Source organism: Hemibagrus wyckioides, linkage group LG21 (assembly GCF_019097595.1).
Source record: "Hemibagrus wyckioides isolate EC202008001 linkage group LG21, SWU_Hwy_1.0, whole genome shotgun sequence".
Classification (NCBI taxonomy): Eukaryota; Metazoa; Chordata; class Actinopteri; order Siluriformes; family Bagridae; genus Hemibagrus; species Hemibagrus wyckioides.
The window spans coordinates 14,544,350-14,562,456 of record NC_080730.1 but is presented as its reverse complement, the minus strand read 5'-3'; the positions used below and the strand labels follow the sequence as shown (position 1 = coordinate 14,562,456).

Here is an 18,107-nt window from a genome sequence, read left to right as displayed (position 1 = left end):
TTGCACTCTTTAATGTCTTTATTAACTTGGACTGTGAGTTTACTTTGTAATGTAACACATATAGGTTTCTATGTGTATAAAATGAAAAGAGAACGAGTCTACTGGTCAAATTTAAGAAAAAGTATCGCAAAAGTAATGTAACGCATTAATTTTTATAAAAAACAACTAAGTAATGCAAATAGTTACTTTTTTAGGGAGTAACACAATATTGTAACGCATTACTTTTAAAAGTAACTTTCCCCAACACAGCATATAATATATTTGTTATTTTTCACATTTTAGTAAACCATTTAAAGGTTGTGAAATTCTGTAAAAATGATCTGTATATGAGTGAAAAGTTTGCAGTTTGTGTTGCGTTTAAAGGAAACTTTTATACATATACTGATGGCTAAAAATAATCAGAGTGAGACCGCAATAGGAACAAATATAAACATTTATTTAAGCAAAGTCTATAAGAAGTATACAAATAAGTTTATTTCTAAACAATTCTATATATATATTTACAATCTATAGGCTATTGATGGGAATAGGGGGAGTGGGATAGGAACAGAGGGATAGATTAATAAGGGATGATTATTAAGGGATGAGGGATCTTAAATGCTAAGGTTAAGCCCTTCTTCAGGTCCTGGGGTTCACTGTGGACCCTGAGCAATGTAGAAAAAAGAAGTGAGAGAAAAGAACAGGAAATGAAACAGAGGAAGAAAAGATGAAGTGGGTAAGGGGAAAGACATTGCTCAGAGCTCCTCCAAAATGTCCATCATCAGCTGGACGTGCAGCTTGAGGAGTCGCTGAACTGTGGTGGCTAAGGCTGCTGGGTCACTGTAGAGCTCCAGAGGCTGAGTGAAGAGTACTTCAGCAAGCTCTGTAAGGTAATCCTATTGACAAATTACACACACATCCAACATAGTGTCACTGAGTTTAAGATACAATCCTGAGAATTAGCTTTACATATTGGAGTCCTGTTTTCTATATTAGCAAAATCTTTTATCTTTAAACATCTGTCATTTCACACAGGCGTTTATTAGCTTACACAGGAGCTGAGCTCTGCTTTAATCGATTCCTGATTGGAAGGCGTCCTCAGGAATCGAATCAGGGCCTCGTAGGCCAACTGCACACCAACTGCATCCTGTTAAAGCAAACGAAAAAATCTCTGTAACTAACTTTGGCTATGGCTGAGAAACTGAAATTATTTCCATCACAAAAATGATACAGTCTTTCATCATTCTGAAGTCACCTGGTTGTTAGCTGCTGCCAGTCGCATGACCATCTTCTTTCCAACCACGAACAAGAAGTTCTGGTTGTGGATGTTGGCAAGCAGAGTCTGAATATAAGACAGCACACAATATAAAAGTTAAAGCAGAGTGGACTTTACCTGCGCAGTAACAGCAGCTGAATAAAGGTTTTACTCACAGCAAACGCCTCACGAAGCGCGGGCACCTTCAGGCCGATTTCAGTCACCCCTCTGTCTGAAAGATGGCAGCTAAGAAACAAGAGATGTAAATGTTTAGTGTATATTAAACATACAATACACTGTTACATCATTAAAGAGTGAAGAGGATCGTACCAAATAAAGGGCACCTCCAACTCCTCTGGGTTAAGGCGCTCCTCACTCTCCTGCAAGCCAAATCATTAAATCATTAAAACTCACACAGTAAATTTTACAGTATCCGAATCAGGGGAATAGCAGCATATGTAGATACACATCAGGTCTGAAAGTCTGAATTACCTCACAGTCGTTGTGATCATAGTCCCAAGTGGAGGTGAACATCTGTCCGTCTTCAGCCACATACAGCAAAGTGCAAGTTACCATTGTAATGGTTTGCTGTTGAATAAAAAAAATATCCACACTGAAGACAAATAAAAGCACAACTGACAAAATTCTAAAAGTTACTAACTACAAGATACACTTCATGACAGTGCAATAAATTTACCACAAAATAATGTGACACAACGAATGATGTCTCCATTCGGTTACAGGAGATGAACTCTGTAACCCTCCCAGATTCAGCCTTAAGAGAACAAATTAAAGTGAACACAATTAGTCACTGCAATTAACAAAAGTTTTGTGATGCCACAACGAATAATCCCTTACCTGTATGCCAGTGAAACAGTCCTCTATGGAGGACTCATAAGGGAATCCCTGCAAATGACAAAAAGCTGAAACTCAAGATCTATTTCACAAACGTGAGCGTCTAATAATCATCAAGGTCAATTCTCTTCCTCAGAGTAATTAAGTCTGTGATTACCATGTGATTCAAGCTGCTCGTCTTGGTGGATTTAAACCGACAAAGACGGCTCTGTGGGCCCCTTATCATCCCCAGGAAGTATGTTTTCATTTCCACTGACTGAAAATAGAGAAACAAAACTAAACATTAGAACTTGTAAAGACGGGTGTTTGTGTGTTTGTATCTCAGCTGCTGCTCTGTAGAATACCTTTAACTGGGAGATGGAGGCCTGTGCAGAGAGGAACTGAATATTACGCCAAGCGCTGATCAGCTCACCAGCATCGAGCGGCTGTGAAAAGTAGAGCAGGAAGATCGTGAGTGCTTCTGATCACAGCAGTTTCATACTAATATTCTGTCACTTACAGTAAAAACAACCTTGTAGAATCCATTGATTGGCTTTAGTAAATAAATGAAGGATTTTCTTACCAGAATGACAGCTGAAGGTTCTTCGTGTGGTTCGGTGGGCAGCAGGATTGGCTCAATGACCTTAACACACACACACTTAGAAAAAAGTGGCCTGTAGGTTTTAAATGAAGTTAAAATATTACTATTTAACTGACACATACCTGGAGGACAGAGGGAGTATCTGCTGATTCCTCCAGCACATCCACAGGCTCTGCAATAGATTATTTTTCTGTGACTCAGAATTATGACTCTTCAATTACACAATATCAAACTTTCCTATTAATGCATAAAAGTTAATAAAGCAGTGAGTTTGATAATTAGTTAACTTGTGAAGAAACAGAAAAATTGTAGCAGTCAGATTGTGTAAATTCACTGTACATGTGACCTGATTAAACTCTCTAAAACCTCCTGCCCCTGTCCACCACCCAAATCTATAAAAAATATTATACTGTATGATTATTAAAATCTTTATACTCACTATGATATTGTGTAAATGAAACGATTAGTGAAGTTCTCTAGGTAGATACCATACACCACTCAGCCATAACATTATGACCACCTGCCTAATATGCTGTTGGTCCCCTTTTTGCTGCCAAAACAGCCCTGACCTGTCGAGGCATGGACTCCACTAGATCCCTGAAGGTGTGCTGTGGTATCTGGCACCAAGATGTTAGCAGCAGATCCTTTAAGTCCTGTAAGTTGCGAGGTGGGGCCTCCATGGATTGGACTTGTTTGTCCAGCACATCCCACAGATGCTCGATTGGATTGAGATCTGGGGAATTTGGAAGCCAAGTCAACACCTCATTCTCATTGTTGTGGTCATCAAAACATTCCTGATTCATTTTTGCTTTGGGGCACGGTGCATTATCCTGCTGAAAGAGGCCACAGACATCAGGAAATACCGTTACCATGAAAGGGTGTAGATGGCCTGCAACAATGCTTAGGTAGGTGGTTCATGTCAAAGCAACATCCATATGGATGGCAGGACCAAAAGGTTTCCCAGCAGAACATTGTCCAACGCATGACACTGCCTCCGCCAGCTTGCCCTCTTCCCATAGTGCATCCTGGTGCCACGTGCACACACACCCTTTCATCCACGTGATGTTAAAGAAAACTTGATTTATCAGACCAAGCCACCTTCTTCCATTGCTTCGTGTTCCAGTTCTGATGCTCACGTGCCCATTGTTGGTGCTTTCAGTGGTGCACAGGGGTCAACATGGGCGCCCTGATTATGCAGTCCCATAAGTAACAAACTGTGATTTACTGTGTGTTCGGACACCTTTCTATCAGAACCAGCATTAACTTCTCCAGCAAGTTGGGCAACAGTAGCTCGTCTTGTGGATCGGACCACATGGGCCAGCCTTCACTCTCCACGTGCATCAGTGAGCCTTGGCCGCCCATGACCCTGTCACCGGTTCACCACTGTTCCTTCTTGGGACCACGTTTGATAGATACTGACCACTGCAGACCGGGAACATCCCACAAGAACTGCAGTTTTGGAGATGCTCTGATCCAGTCGTGCAGCCATCACCATTTGTCAAACTCGCTCAAATCCTTACACTTTCCCATTTTTCCTGCTTTTAACACATCAACTATGAGGACAAAATGTTCACCTGCTGCCTAATATATCCCACACACTAACAGGTGCCATGATGAGGAGATCATCAGTCTTATTCACGGCACCCGTCGGTGGTCATAATCTTATGGCTGATCGGTGTACATCTGTAACCATGCCCTTTAGCGCGAGAGCTGATTAATCAGTAGTCTAAGTATGATTTAGTATAAAACCAGTAGTCAGGGTTGTTAAAAGTGACTTTTTAATGGGGATGAGTATTATATTGTGGAAATAAATGAAATTCTCGTTGGTCAAGCTCATCAACTCGTTCAGGATTTTAGTGTGTAATGTAAAACAACAGCCAAGTTCACTAGCAGCTTAACTAACATTAGGCTAAACATTATATTTATATTATATTTACCGATAAAATGTGTACTAATTACAACAAATAGACATGTAGATATAATTAGTCCAACTATTACAGTCTAATTTAAATCGGTAAAAATCGGCTAAAGTCCGCTAGCGCGCTAGCTAGCGGATCACAAGGCTAATCATGATTTAGTGTAAAACCAGTAGTCAGGGTTGTTAAAAGTGACCTACTAACAGGGTAAATATTTCATTGTGGAAATAAAATAAATTCTTGACCAAGCTTAAGGATGTTATTGTGTCATTTAAACCTGTAGCCGAGTTCGCTAGCACGATAACTAGCATGATGCTAATTGTGTAAATGAAATGATTAGCGAAGTTCTCTAAGTAGATAACATACATCTGTAACTAAGTCCTTTAGACCTGACTAAATCACTAGTCTAGTCATGATTTAGTGTAAAACCAGTACTCAGGGGTGTGAAAAGTCACCTTTTAAATGGGTAAATATTATATTGTGGAAATAAACTAAATTCTCGTTACCCGAGCTCATCAACTCGGTTCAGGATTTTAGTGTGTAATTTAAAGCAGCAGCATGTTCACTAGCAGGTGAACTATTATTAGGAGAAATATCATATTCACATTAATATAACCAATAAAGTGTTAAATAATTACAACAAATATACAAGTTCTCTCGGTAGATATGATTAGTCCAAATATTACACGGTCATTGAAATCGCTAAAAATCGGCTAAAGTCCGTTAGCGCGCTAGCTGCTGAATCACAAAGCTAAGCACGATTTATTTTATTAAACCCAGGAGAAGGGGTTGTTAAGAATGGACTTCTAATGGGGTAAATATTTCATTGTGGAAATAAAATAAATTCTTAAACCGAGCTTAATGATTTTATTGTGTAGTTTAAACCATTAGCCAGGTTCGCTAGCACGGTACCTAGCATTAGGCTAATTCACAGCAACATGAGGTGTCTTGTGTGCTACATAACATTAGACTGTAACACTGTCAGTTTAACATGATTTATTGTAGAAACAGTGTGGCATTAAAGGATAAAGATCATCCTACCTTGAGGACACTGAGTGTGTTCAGCAGGAGCAAATCATAGACTATAAAACATACAATTTGTAAATGCATTTTTTACGGACTTCACTTCCTGGTTTCCGTACAGTTCGGTTTTTCTCGGAGGTTTTCGGTAGATGCCGTAAACAGGAGTTTTTTTTTTTAAGGTCGTATCGTCTTTAAACTGGTCCTACAGCTTGAATTCTAACTGTGCAGCTACATGCTGCCTTAAACTTCAGCTACGCTTCACTCCCTAGGCTTCCTGAGCATTTCAGCTTATTATTATGATTATTATTATTGTTTATTTATTATTGACTCTTGTTGTTACCAGTTAGTGCTGGTTTATACTGGTTTATACTAGTTAGTGCTGGTTTATACTAGTTAGTACTGGTTTATACTAGTTAGTACTGGTTTATACTAGTTAGTGCTGGTTTATACTGGTTCTGAAGGTCGCAAGATTTGGATTATCTTTTGGCATTTTTGCTACACCCCTGTTTCGGATTTCTCTGTAATCCACTACTGGATTTGACTCCTACACCGACTCTACAGCGCAGCGATGATGAACTTCGGGGGAGGAGCCGAGCCTCAGCACCCGGATGTGGATCCCGAGCCCGGATGGAGCGGACTGTACGACCCCTGGAACGGTGAGTTACTGAGTTTCCTCTTTTTCACTTAAGTATAAAGTCTTTTAAACACCGCGTTATTACAAAAAACCGCAATCAGGAATATCGTTTCATATGATTAGATGGTTTTGAGAAATTCTGTTCAGCTAATCTTTATTCGGCTAATCGCTTTACGTACACGATCAGTATGCTAAAGCTAGCGGACAAAACGGCAGACTCCAGTGAAACGAGCAGGGAAGAAGAAAACAGTGTTCATGTTTTCAGATATGTTAACATCAGCTTTTCATAAAAGTCCCAATGTTTACTTAACGTTTGCTCAAGTTTACTAAGTCAAGCCGAGGAGTGTTAGCAAAGATTAGCTAGACGGCTAGTTAGCATGTAGCTAAGTAATTGTTTTTCAGTGTTCATAGTTTTTTTGGATGGAGTGAATAGAATAAGTTAAAATACTTACAATATCATGAAGTAACTTATTATTTTAAGGATGTTTCATTGTCCGTGTTTGTCGAGTTGTTAAAGCGGAGAGAGAAAGGGGCTGTGAGGAAAGGCAGCTAGCTGAACAAAACCAATCGGTACAAATAAATGGAGCTAGTGTGGCAATGTAGAGTGCAGCTTAGGCAAAAATATCAAGCTGTTTGTTTCAATTCTGTTCAGCAAGACTTTGTTTATAGCTGTCGTGAATAAAATAGTTAGGAGTAGTGTAATTTACGATAAAGGGCGAATTTTTGAGAGGAGACACAATTGGACTCAAAGGGGATTCTCACTGGAGTAAGAAACTGCTAAAGTAATAGACTGTAATAGAAATGTATTTTAATCTGCATTTTTTGGGGGAAGATATTTTTAAGCATTGAAATAAGTGCACAGTGTGACTAACAGTGAAGCCGTGATACTGGAAGAGCCCTGTATAACACCTATAAATGCAGCTAAAATGTAAATACTGAGTTTTTAATGCAGTGTTATAGGAAGATTACAGTAATATAACTTGTGTAAATACTTCTTGTTTTGATAGTGAGGCTTTCCTGCTTTACAAAACATACACAGTGCTATTAAAATAAGGTTTTCTGCTTCCTTTTATGAGATGTTATTAGATGTGTTTCATTGTCTGTTCATCTTCTTTGACACAGGGAGACGGAGGGAGACATTTGTGTTTCCCCAAAATGAGCTCAATTACAACAGAGAGCTCAGCGCTAACGAGGACGACAACAGCCGACCTGCTCAGCAGAATGAAGCTGGAGATGGTGGTGAACATGAGGTGTCAACGAGGAACCTGTCCCCTGATAGAAGCCCATCCCCACCCTGTGAGCAGTCCATTCCCTCTCAGGACCCCATCCCCTTTGAGGAGTCCACAGCCTTCAACAGTTCCTTTGCCCCAGCCTTATTTCAATATCGACATCCACAACATTGTGGCTGGTATGTACTATGCTCCTGCCACAATGATAACTCCTGTCCCACACCAGGGCATAAGGAGGAGGCGGGACGAAGAGGATGGCAATCAAGAAGCCCCTCTGAATAGACGGCAGCGTGTGGATCCTGATGGGGAGGTGGAGTTCATCAGGATGCCTGGACTTGAGGATTTAGAGAGTTTAATCAGTCACATGTACAGTGAATTTACACAAGCTGCTAATGCTACAATTAGTCTGTTTCTTCACAAATTATCTAGCTAACTAACTCACAGGTTTATTAACTTTTAAGCATTAGAAAGAAAAGAGAGAAAAATGTACAAGCTCTCTCTCTCTCTCTCTCTCTCTCTCTCTCTACTACCTTATAAATTTGGCCATTTTAATGTTTTACATTAAACAGAAAATATTACTTGTAATTAAACTTACATGAAACTAATTTATTGCAGAACCTGTGGATTTGCTGGGAGAATCGTCAGATACTCTCTCAGTCCTCCAGGTATGTGTCAGTAAAATATTTTAACTACATTTGAAACGTGTAGGCTGCTTTTGTCTAAGTGTGTGTGTGTGTGTGTGTGTGTGTGTGTGTCTTAAGGTTGTTGAGCCAATCCTACAGCTGTTGCCAAACGAACATGTCCAGGAATCTTCACCCATCCTTCTGGTAAGTTTTACAGAGAGAGGTGTAACTGATATCGGCCTGAAGCTGCATGCTTCCCGTGAGGCGTTCGCTGTGAGTAAAACCTTTGTTTAGCTGCTGTTTTTGCTCAGGGGAAGTTCACTCTGCTTTAACTTATATTATGTGCTGTCTTCTATTCAGATTCATCTTACCTGCATCGACAATCAGAACTTCTTGTTCGTTATGGGGAAGAAGATTGTGATGCGTCTGGCAGCAGTTAACAACCAGGTGACTTCAGAATGATGATAGACTGTTTCCTTGTGCAAAATAACCCAAGGAGTAGTTTTAATATCCCTCATCCCTCATAGAGCGTCCCTTATCAATCTATTCCTCTATCCTTGTCTATATAGATAACTGCTAATAGTAATTATTATAAATAGTAGCTGCAAATAATATTGTTGTAAATAAACTTATAGTTGTATAGTGTTTATATAGTTTACTTTAATAAATGCTTTCATTTGCTCCTATTAGCGTCTCATTCTGATTATTTTTAGTCATCAGTATGTCTACTGTATAACTGCAATAGTGTGAATGAGAGTACATTCCTACACAGTTCATTTCAAATCAGTTAAAATCAAGGATAAAGCTATAAAAGGAACTTCCCAGGACATTTAAAGGGCTTGTGACACCGTTCTCACCGTGGGTTGTAAAGGGTAACATTCTGGATTATGGCATGAGATATACCAGACTGACCACTTTAAAAAAAATATATATATCAGATGCACAGGATGGTTTTGTTGGTGTAATTAGTGCCAGATATAAAGAGTTAAACAGCATTAAAACAAGATGCAATGGTACATGAACCTGAATGACCTTATAAATCAGCTTTCATCCTCTGGAAAAAAATCATATCAATCTCTAAATATCTGTTCACTCTTAAACTCTTCCAGTTATCAATTCTGCTGTTTGTAACACCTCAGATTATGGACAGACAGAGATGGACAGACAGATACCATAAGCACAGACACAGCTCACACAGCTTATTTTATATGTCATCATTTGCTCTTAAAAGACTTGTCTCATTTGTTTTAAACTGGATTTGAGTGGGCTTGCTGTTTTAATTTTTTTGCCATAAATATGAAATGACATGATTAGAAATATTACCTTTGTGTGCTATTTAAATAAAACTGCAATTTAAACAATTTAATCCAAGCTGCTGCTGCTGGACCCTTGTGTAAAGCCCTTTACCCCTTAACTGCTCAGCTGTGTAAATGTGAGTTGCTCTGGATAAGAGAGTCTGATAAATCTTGGAAATGTAGATGGTACTGTTTGTTTGTACACTGATAAAAATATCCAGCCTGATCTAATTAAAAAAATGAAGGTAAATTTTTGCATCAGATTATTATGTAGTTTAAGACTAATCTTTGTATTTATTACTTAATTTTCTCTATGCAAGAAATACTTTTTACTAGTAAAGTCTACTTAACTGAAGCATTTCCTTAGTCATTGTTTTGTGTTTTCTCTACTAAACTTTGAGAGTTTCAAAAGTGGATTTTAATTGAAATATACACACCTGATCCTGGTAGTCAGCAGCTGGTAGGACAATGATAGTTGGAAATTAACATTATAAACCAAAATAGAGCAGCACAACCTGAGAAAGTGCAGTATAAAACCAACAGCTGCCAAGAGCTAGCTCATTATAATCGTCTACCATCAATGGCATCTGTATAGCTTTTACACATGCAAGATCACCTCGAGATCACATATCTTGGAGGCCATTTTTGGTCCACTTCCTCATGCTGGCAGTTGAACCTTACTTCTCATTGCACAACAAAATATTGCAAATCCCAAGATTTCACATAAAAACATCTTGAACCACGTCTAACGTCCATGTTTCTAGCAAATTCGAGAAAGGAAAGCAGGTCAGAAAGGTCAGTCGGGACTAATCATATTTTCAGCAATCCTTACACATAGACTAAAATGAACAATGGATTGTCTTGATTGTTGTTAAAAAATGATTAAAAGCACATCAGACAGACACACTGCTCCACTGAATGACATTTATTTATTGAAAAATGCTCATAATTGCTATAACTTTCTATAGCATTCTTTTGCACTTGCTTACTTCACTTATGGTGATTCTGAGTATTTAGGGCAATGTTTTTTAAAAAACTGCTCCACCAAACATTTTGGGATTAGGAAACACATTACCCGATGTGGCTGTTATGTTTATATTGATTTTTGGACAACAATGGAGGTCTAAGGCACAGACAACTAAACTAATACAGGCTGCAGACTGACAGACATTCCTTGTGAGTAGAGGCGATTTATTGTTGGTGTTATGCCGGGTTCACACTGCACGATTTTCACAGTCATCGGATCACTGTTGCTTTCACACTGCACAACTATCTAGTGTAGCATTCAATCTGATTCAATCAAAAGAGTTCTCGCGTGAGACTGGAAATGGAACCCCTATGGAGTCAATTCAATGCCACATATATTCGCAAAAGAATTCATGTGTTGCAAAAGAAAATAAAGTTTTGCAAACGCAAAAATGAAATTTGTGAGAAAAAATAAGTTTTGCAAAACAAAAATAAAGAGTTGCAAAATATAAATGACTTAAATGTATTTGCGACGCTGCTTTTATTTTGGGTTTCAGTGAAATGTAAGTTTGCGCTTCACTTTTCTTTGTGTTTGACTTTCTGGCACTGTTTTGACGTGGGGGTGGAGTCAAGGTATTGGGGCGTGGTAAGCAGGCCCGGGCAGGGTGCTGCAAAAATGAGTACACCCCACTGAAAGTCTCTGGAGCAAAGCTAAATTTTAGACTAGAAATGTCTAATATTTTTTGTTATATTTTTGTATATTTTTTGTTATATTTTTGTACCCTTAAATTCGGGTATTTTAGTATTTTTTGTTATATTCCTTCTTATTTTATTTATTACCTGTGCTTGTGGATACTGCTGGATCTGCAGCTAATGTCTTGGTGCCAGATACCACAGCATACTTCAAAGCTCTTGTAGACTCCAAGCTTTGAAAGGTCTGAGCTGTTTTTGCATCAATAGGGCCTTACACAGTATTAGGCAAGTGGTTTTAATGTTATGGCTGATTGGTGTACATCATGTCATCTGAGACAGTTATTTGTCATCATGCCCAAACTCAGCAATACATTAAACACCACAAATTGGATGGCAAAATACACACATCCAATATGCGACCCCATGTCAATGCTTGTATGCGTTATTCTAAGATGCGCTCCCTTATGCAGAATAACGTGTGAGGTCCTTTGTGTCTTCTCATTTGCTTTGGGTACGATCAGTCTTGAAGTGAGTTGGCACCATTCTCCAGTCCCTCATCTGGCCAAAAGTGTTACCTTTTGTTATGGGGGTATGCAGCTGATGTCTTGCCCAAACTGGAGTATAAAAAAATAAATATAAAGTATATTAGAGCTTCCAGATACAGTGAAATGGCAATAAGTACACAAAGATTCTGCAAAAAAAACTTTACAATCTATATAATGTTTCATTTATATCTTATATCTATTATATCTTGTGTTTAATACTCAAAATGTGAATAACCTGCAGGATGCTGCGCTACTCCCAAAAGATGACTGGAAACTGTGGATAGTTTCCTGCAGTATCTGTCTTTCTCTTCCCTGAAATTCATATGATATTATAACAAAACCGTCTATAAACATGGGACCAGATTAGACAAAGCTGACTAGCAGTTTTTAAAAAACACACCTTTCCAGCATTAAGTTCAGAAATGGCTGCCAGAATCTGTTGTCTGGGCCCGTCTGTTTTAATCCCCAGCTCCTGCAGATCTCCATCAGTCAGAGTCAAAAAGGCCTCCATGTCTACCTGTAAATAAAACAATACAGGTAATTTACAGAGATGAAAAAATCACATATGATTTGTATTTGTGCACAATTTACTGAGTACAGCTCTAAGTCTACTTTGACAAGACTCTACAGGCTACAGGTGTAACTGCCATCTTCATGTTGCTTCGCTAAAGTCCTATGTGGTCTGGGATTTGGTTGGGCCATTTAAGGACATTTAGAAACTTGTTCCAAAGCCACTCCAGGATTGTCTTGGCTATATTCATGTTGTCGTTCTGAAAGGTTAAACCTTATCTTAAAATCTGAGGCTGTGTCCACTGTGGAGCAAGTTTTCTTTAAGAACCTCTCTGTATTTCGGCTGCATTCATCCTTCCCTTAATTCTGACCCGTCTTTCCCCTCCTGCCACTGAGAAGTACTCCTGCCAATGCCTTGCTTAACAATAACAGTGGTATTGCCCAAATGATGAGCAGTGCTTATATTCAGCAGCAGTTTTCATTTAGCTATTCCAACATAAAGCTCTTATTGATGGAGAACTTCTGAGATGGCTGTACTTCCAGCAAGTACTCCCTTTTCTGCAGAGGACTTCTAAAGCCGTTAAAGTTGCCAGTGGGCTTTTGTTTTCTCTCTGATCAAAGCCATTCTAACCTGGTTACTGAGTTTGGCTGGATATCCTGTTGATTCCAAACATTTTTCCACAATGATAGAACCCACTGTGCTCCTTGGAACATTCAACACCTTAGATATGGTTTATACCTTTACCCTGCTCTATGTCTTGACACAATTTGCTCAGGGTGGCCTATGTATTTTATAGATAGATGTGTTCATTTCTGAATACCCTGTCTATGTCCAGAACTAAGAGTACTACATAGTCCATACTGGTATGGAGATCACACTCTAGACACAACTCTTCAACGTAAAACAGACACCATATTGGCTTTTGTATGTTAGAGACTGGTAAACTGTAATAGTGTGAATGAGAGTACATTCCTACACACCATAAAGTCTGATCATCTTTATTTGCACTGACCTTCATCAGTGATGCTGCCACTGCTGGAGCCACCACTACTTTTAGAACATGGTTGGGAAGAAGCAGAAGACAAGGTTTCACCAATTAGAGTCTTAGGAGTTGGGGATGGCGATGGAGTCAGGGTAGGGGATGTACTCTTAGATGTGGAGGAATTCCCAGACTGAGGCCTCTTTTTCAGATCAACCTTCTGTGGAGATTGTAGGCTAGTGTTAGGTTAGATTGATGGAAATTAACAATACTCATAAAACACACTGACTCAGTACAGTTAATATATAGTAGTTTCTAACAGAGATACACACTCGCTCACTTATTAAGACTATTTGTACAGTCCCCTCTGAAAATACTCAAATGTTTTTTTTATACTTTGAAGACAATTTGGCTTTAAGTTCCAAAAAAGTATATAAGGCTATAGACCAGAATTCTCAGATTTCATTTCCAGATATTTACATCTAGATGTGTAAACAACAACCGTTAAAGTAAAGATAAATAAAAACCTACTAAAATAAAGGTTAAACAAAGTTATTAAAATAAAAAGGTAAATCACACACTGAAAAAAAACAGTCTCTTACCTGACGCAGTAATTCGTTTGTACTCCGCTTCTGTGCCACACTGTAAATATACGAATACATTTGACTTGAATGACGTCATTAGCGCGCAAGATTTGATTGGTGCCATCCATCGATTGCCGTGGGCGGGCCATTGTTGTGATTAGCGGAGAACGATAAAATTGCGAGAGATTCGATTGGCTCGCTATGGGCGCGGCCATCATTGTCTGTCCATATTTTCAGCACAGGGATTGGGGAAGAAAGATGTAACGGGCCGATGTGATTGGGCGAGAAAGATTTCCCGGGTGAGCTGTGATTGGCTGGCTGACCCAGACTATCGTTCTTCAGGTAGCACCACTGGCCCACGGGAGCGGGGTCCTACCTGCTTATGCTTTTCAAGCGACAAACGGCCAGAGGTCAAAAGCCATGCCTAGCGTTCAATGGTGATGTGGAAAAGTCAATGCCGTGACGCGGATTCAAACCGGGGTTGCTGAGGCCACAACACAGAGTACTAACCATTATACGATCACAGCACCCCACGCACCTGGGCCGGCGGGTAAAAGGAGCTGCTACATGTTGTGATATACGTTCTGGTGCCCCTCTGGCCTGGTGCAGTGGCTTTTGATTTAGACATGATTGGAATAATCGGAACCCCAACACAGCTGAAACCAAAGTGTTCTGCATTCTCAGTCACACACTGAGAGCTATAGCAAGGAGATAGAGTAAGCGTTAGACAAATCAAGTTAATCCAGAAATAAAATATCCAAACACTACTCCAATATCACCTACAAATAAATAAGTGATGACAAATCAGTTATGTAACGTTTTGCTCAGTGAATCGAAATAAACGCAACACCAACATGCTGCTCGCTGCAATCAGTGATCGTTTTTGGATCCCGTTGAGGAAGTGTTCCTGGCCATTATTAACTGAGCGATTTGGTGAACTCCTCGCCAGTTGTGCGGGCAATCCAAAAAGTCACGTTCCCATACCGGCAGTCGAACCCGGGCCGCCTGGGTGAAAACCAGGAATCCTAACCGCTACACCATATGGGAGGGTGCCCCAGGGTTGTTGAGATCGGCGTTTTACTCGATCGCCAAGCAGTTTGATCTCCATCGCGGTATCATCCAGAGCTTTGCATGGGAACCTTGCACTGCAGAGCACAAAATCGGCCAGCGCTGACCGAGCATTCAGCTACTTGAGCTGTCACTCCAGAAGAAGATCAGCCGCTAGACAGAGCGTGGGCTGGTGTTCCTGGTGCACTGTGCCAGTACACTGGCTTTTCCACATTTCAGGGATTGTTGGAGGTGTTATTCTGCCAGCATTCAGCAGCTGGAGTTTGTGGCACACCTCTGGGCTCTTAAAAGGCAGCTGAGCCAGCCAGGAGTCAAACCTAGAATCTTCAGATGTGTAGTCAGACGGGTTATTCATTGCGCCACTGGCCCACATGGTTCTACCTGCTTATGCTTTTCAAGTGACAAATGGCCAGAGGGCAAAAGCCATGCCTAGCGTTCAATGGTGATGTGGAAAAGTCAATGCCGTGACCCGGATTCGAACCGGGGTTGCTGCGGCCACAACGCAGAGTACTAACCACTATACGATCACGGCACCCCACGAACCTGGGCCGGCGGGTAAAAGGATACACTACATGATTAGTTCTATTGACGCTGGGACTGACACTCACCAACACAGAGAGAGAAAAGGCAAAGAGAGTTCACCTCAGTTCATCAAGTAGCTTAAGTATTGACATTGGGACTGACACTCACAGACACCGAGAGAGAAAATAAGCCAAAAGAGATTTCTCCTCAGTTCATGAAGAAGCTTAAGAACGATTTAAGTTGAAGAGTTCAATGGTATTGTAGCTTTGGTTATATGCTGTTTTTGCGCGATGAATCAAAATGAACGCAACACCAACACGCCGCTGGCTGCAATCAGTGACCGTTTTGGGATTCCGAAAACGCAGCCGCTATACGTAGCGCTATGCGTTCTGGCGGCCCTCTGGCTTTTGATTTAGACATGATCGGAATGGCTGTAGTCTTTGTTAGCGCTATATCGCGAGACGATCTGATTCATGCCCGAATTATGATCACAGCACTCACAGCTGAAACCAAAGTGTTCTGCATTCTCAGTCACACACTGAGAGCTATAGCAAGGAGATAGAGTAAGTGTTAGACAAATCAAGTTAATCCAGAAATAAAATATCCAAACACTACTCCAATATCGCCTACAAATAAATAAGTGATGACAAATCAGTTAGTGTTTTTCTAACAGTTACCATGGTGTGCTCATGTCAGGCCTTTACACACTCTGGAGTCTCCTGCTGGGCTGGCCACAAGACATGTACTTTAAGAAGCAATCAACACATAGAATGTACTCAAAACACTATAGTTGTTAATGTACTGTAGTACATTTAGTAAAGTAGTTAGAATTGTCACTTAGGACTGGAAGTGGGTAAAACTGTAGCATTTAGGCTTAGCAACGCTGAGAGAGTTCACCTCGGTTCATCAAGAAGCTTAAGTACGATTTAAGTTGAAGAGGTCAACGGTACTGTGGCTTTGGTTATGTAACGTTTTGCGCAGTGAATCAAGTCACTGATCAAGTATGTGCACTGTGTATACATAATTTATATTAATGTTTTGTTTGCTGATGTAAACGATTGTGATTATATTTAGTTAGTTAGTTAGTTAGTTAGTTAGTTAGTATCTAAACTCAAATTCAGTTTCTTCTGTAAATATTTGACATACACTATTTTTTGGTTTGTATAACTGTATATATATAATCAGAAGGAGGACATGAAAAAAGTGATTGATTTGAAACCTGAACTGCTATCAGGTCCATGCTGAACACCTTCTGACCAATCCAAATCAAGTATAAATTTTAATCTCAATACTGCACATAATTATCAAATAAAAGTCTATAAAGCTGTTATCCAAAAGTCTGAAATAATGTTTCTTTTAAGCTTTGTAATTAAAATCCATATTTTGGTGTGATTTATACACATGGGTTTGTCCATTCTGACTTTTGGACGCTTTATTATGTCCATTTTATGATGAAACAGGAAAAGACTTTGAAAATCATCTGTCATTTTCTGATCATGTTAAATATCAACACAACTAGACTGAAATATACAGGTAAGATATGCAACTAATTGTAACATGAACAGAGCAAGATATAAACTGATATCTACTGGTTTCCTGTCAGGGTTGTGGACTGTTTTCTGGCCACTAGAGACCCCCACTGCCTTTTTGTTGGTTTCCAGTCTCTGTCATTATGTCTAATAGGTGTCCCCTGTGCTTTGTTTAGGTTTGTGTATTTAAGTCACCCTTTTCCTCCACAAATACTTTGCTTAGTGTTTCCTGTACCTTGATTAAGTCTAGGTCAGCCGTGTACTCTGTTTTATGGCCTTGTTCTTAAAAGACTTTGTGCATCTGGTGTAGTTCTTTGTTTTGATTGATTGACAAGTGCTCTTTTGAATGCCTTATGGATTTATTTTGTGGACTAATTAGAATGACTTTTTGGAAGTATTGACTTTGTTTTTTGATTAGACTCCTGTGAACCTTTTGTATGCTTTTGGATTAACCTTGTGGATTTGGGGGATTTATTCTTTGGAACTACTGTCAAGTCTTTTGAGCTGACTTGTTGGATTTGTTTTGTGGATTATTTGTCCTGCATTATTATCTAATTAAAGATAAGTAAACATTTCTCCAGAACTGTGATCTGGTTATCTGCATTTGTGTTCAGCCCCCTTTGACTGTGTTCAAGTTCTCTCACTAGTCCTGCTCTCACTCTCCGCCATAACCCACTGTTCCTTCATTGGACCACTTTTGATAGATACTGACTACTGCAGACTGGGAACACACCACAAGAGCTGCAGTTTTGGAGATGCTCTGATCCAGTCGTATAGCCATCACAATTTGGCCCTTGTCTATTCTGTAAGCTGCTTGGCGATGGTCTTGTAGCTCATTCCAGCCTTGTGTAGGTCTACAATCTTGTCCCTGACATCCATGGACAGCTCTTTGGTCTTGGCCATGATAGAGAGTTTGGAATCTGATTGATTGCTTCCTTCTGTGGACAGGTGTCTTTCATACAGTTAACCAGCTGAGATTAAGAGCACTCCCCGAGAGTGCTCCTACTGTAATCTCAGCTCCTTACCTGTATAAAAGACACCTGGGAGCCAGAAATCTTTCTGATTGATAGGGGATCAAATACTTATTTCACTCAATAAAATTCAAATCAATGTATAACTTTCTTGAAATGTGTTTTTCTGATTTTTTTTTTGTTGTTATTCTGTCTCTCACTGTTCAGATAAACCTACCATTAAAATTACAGACTGATCATTTCTTTGTCAGTGGGCAAACGTACAAAATCAGCAGGGGATCAAATAATTTTTTTCCCTCACTGTATAGCAATACACACTTAAAAGTAATACTTGTTGAGTCAAATATTGT

At 39.6% G+C, this 18,107-nt stretch overlaps 1 long non-coding RNA gene and 1 other non-coding gene across 2 annotated transcripts; both read right to left on the bottom strand.

The window, feature by feature from the left end:
• Window positions 1-1,125: 1,125 nt before the first annotated feature.
• Window positions 1,126-1,616, bottom strand: LOC131342286 (uncharacterized). The gene is made up of 3 exons (XR_009203016.1): window positions 1,565-1,616; window positions 1,411-1,480; window positions 1,126-1,321 (listed from the first exon to the last, which is right to left on the bottom strand). It is a non-coding gene; the product is annotated as an uncharacterized LOC131342286 (long non-coding RNA).
• Window positions 1,617-15,195: 13,579 nt separating this feature from the next.
• Window positions 15,196-15,267, bottom strand: trnah-gug (transfer RNA histidin (anticodon GUG)). Its single transcript has one exon. It is a non-coding gene; the product is annotated as a tRNA-His (tRNA).
• Window positions 15,268-18,107: the final 2,840 nt, after the last annotated feature.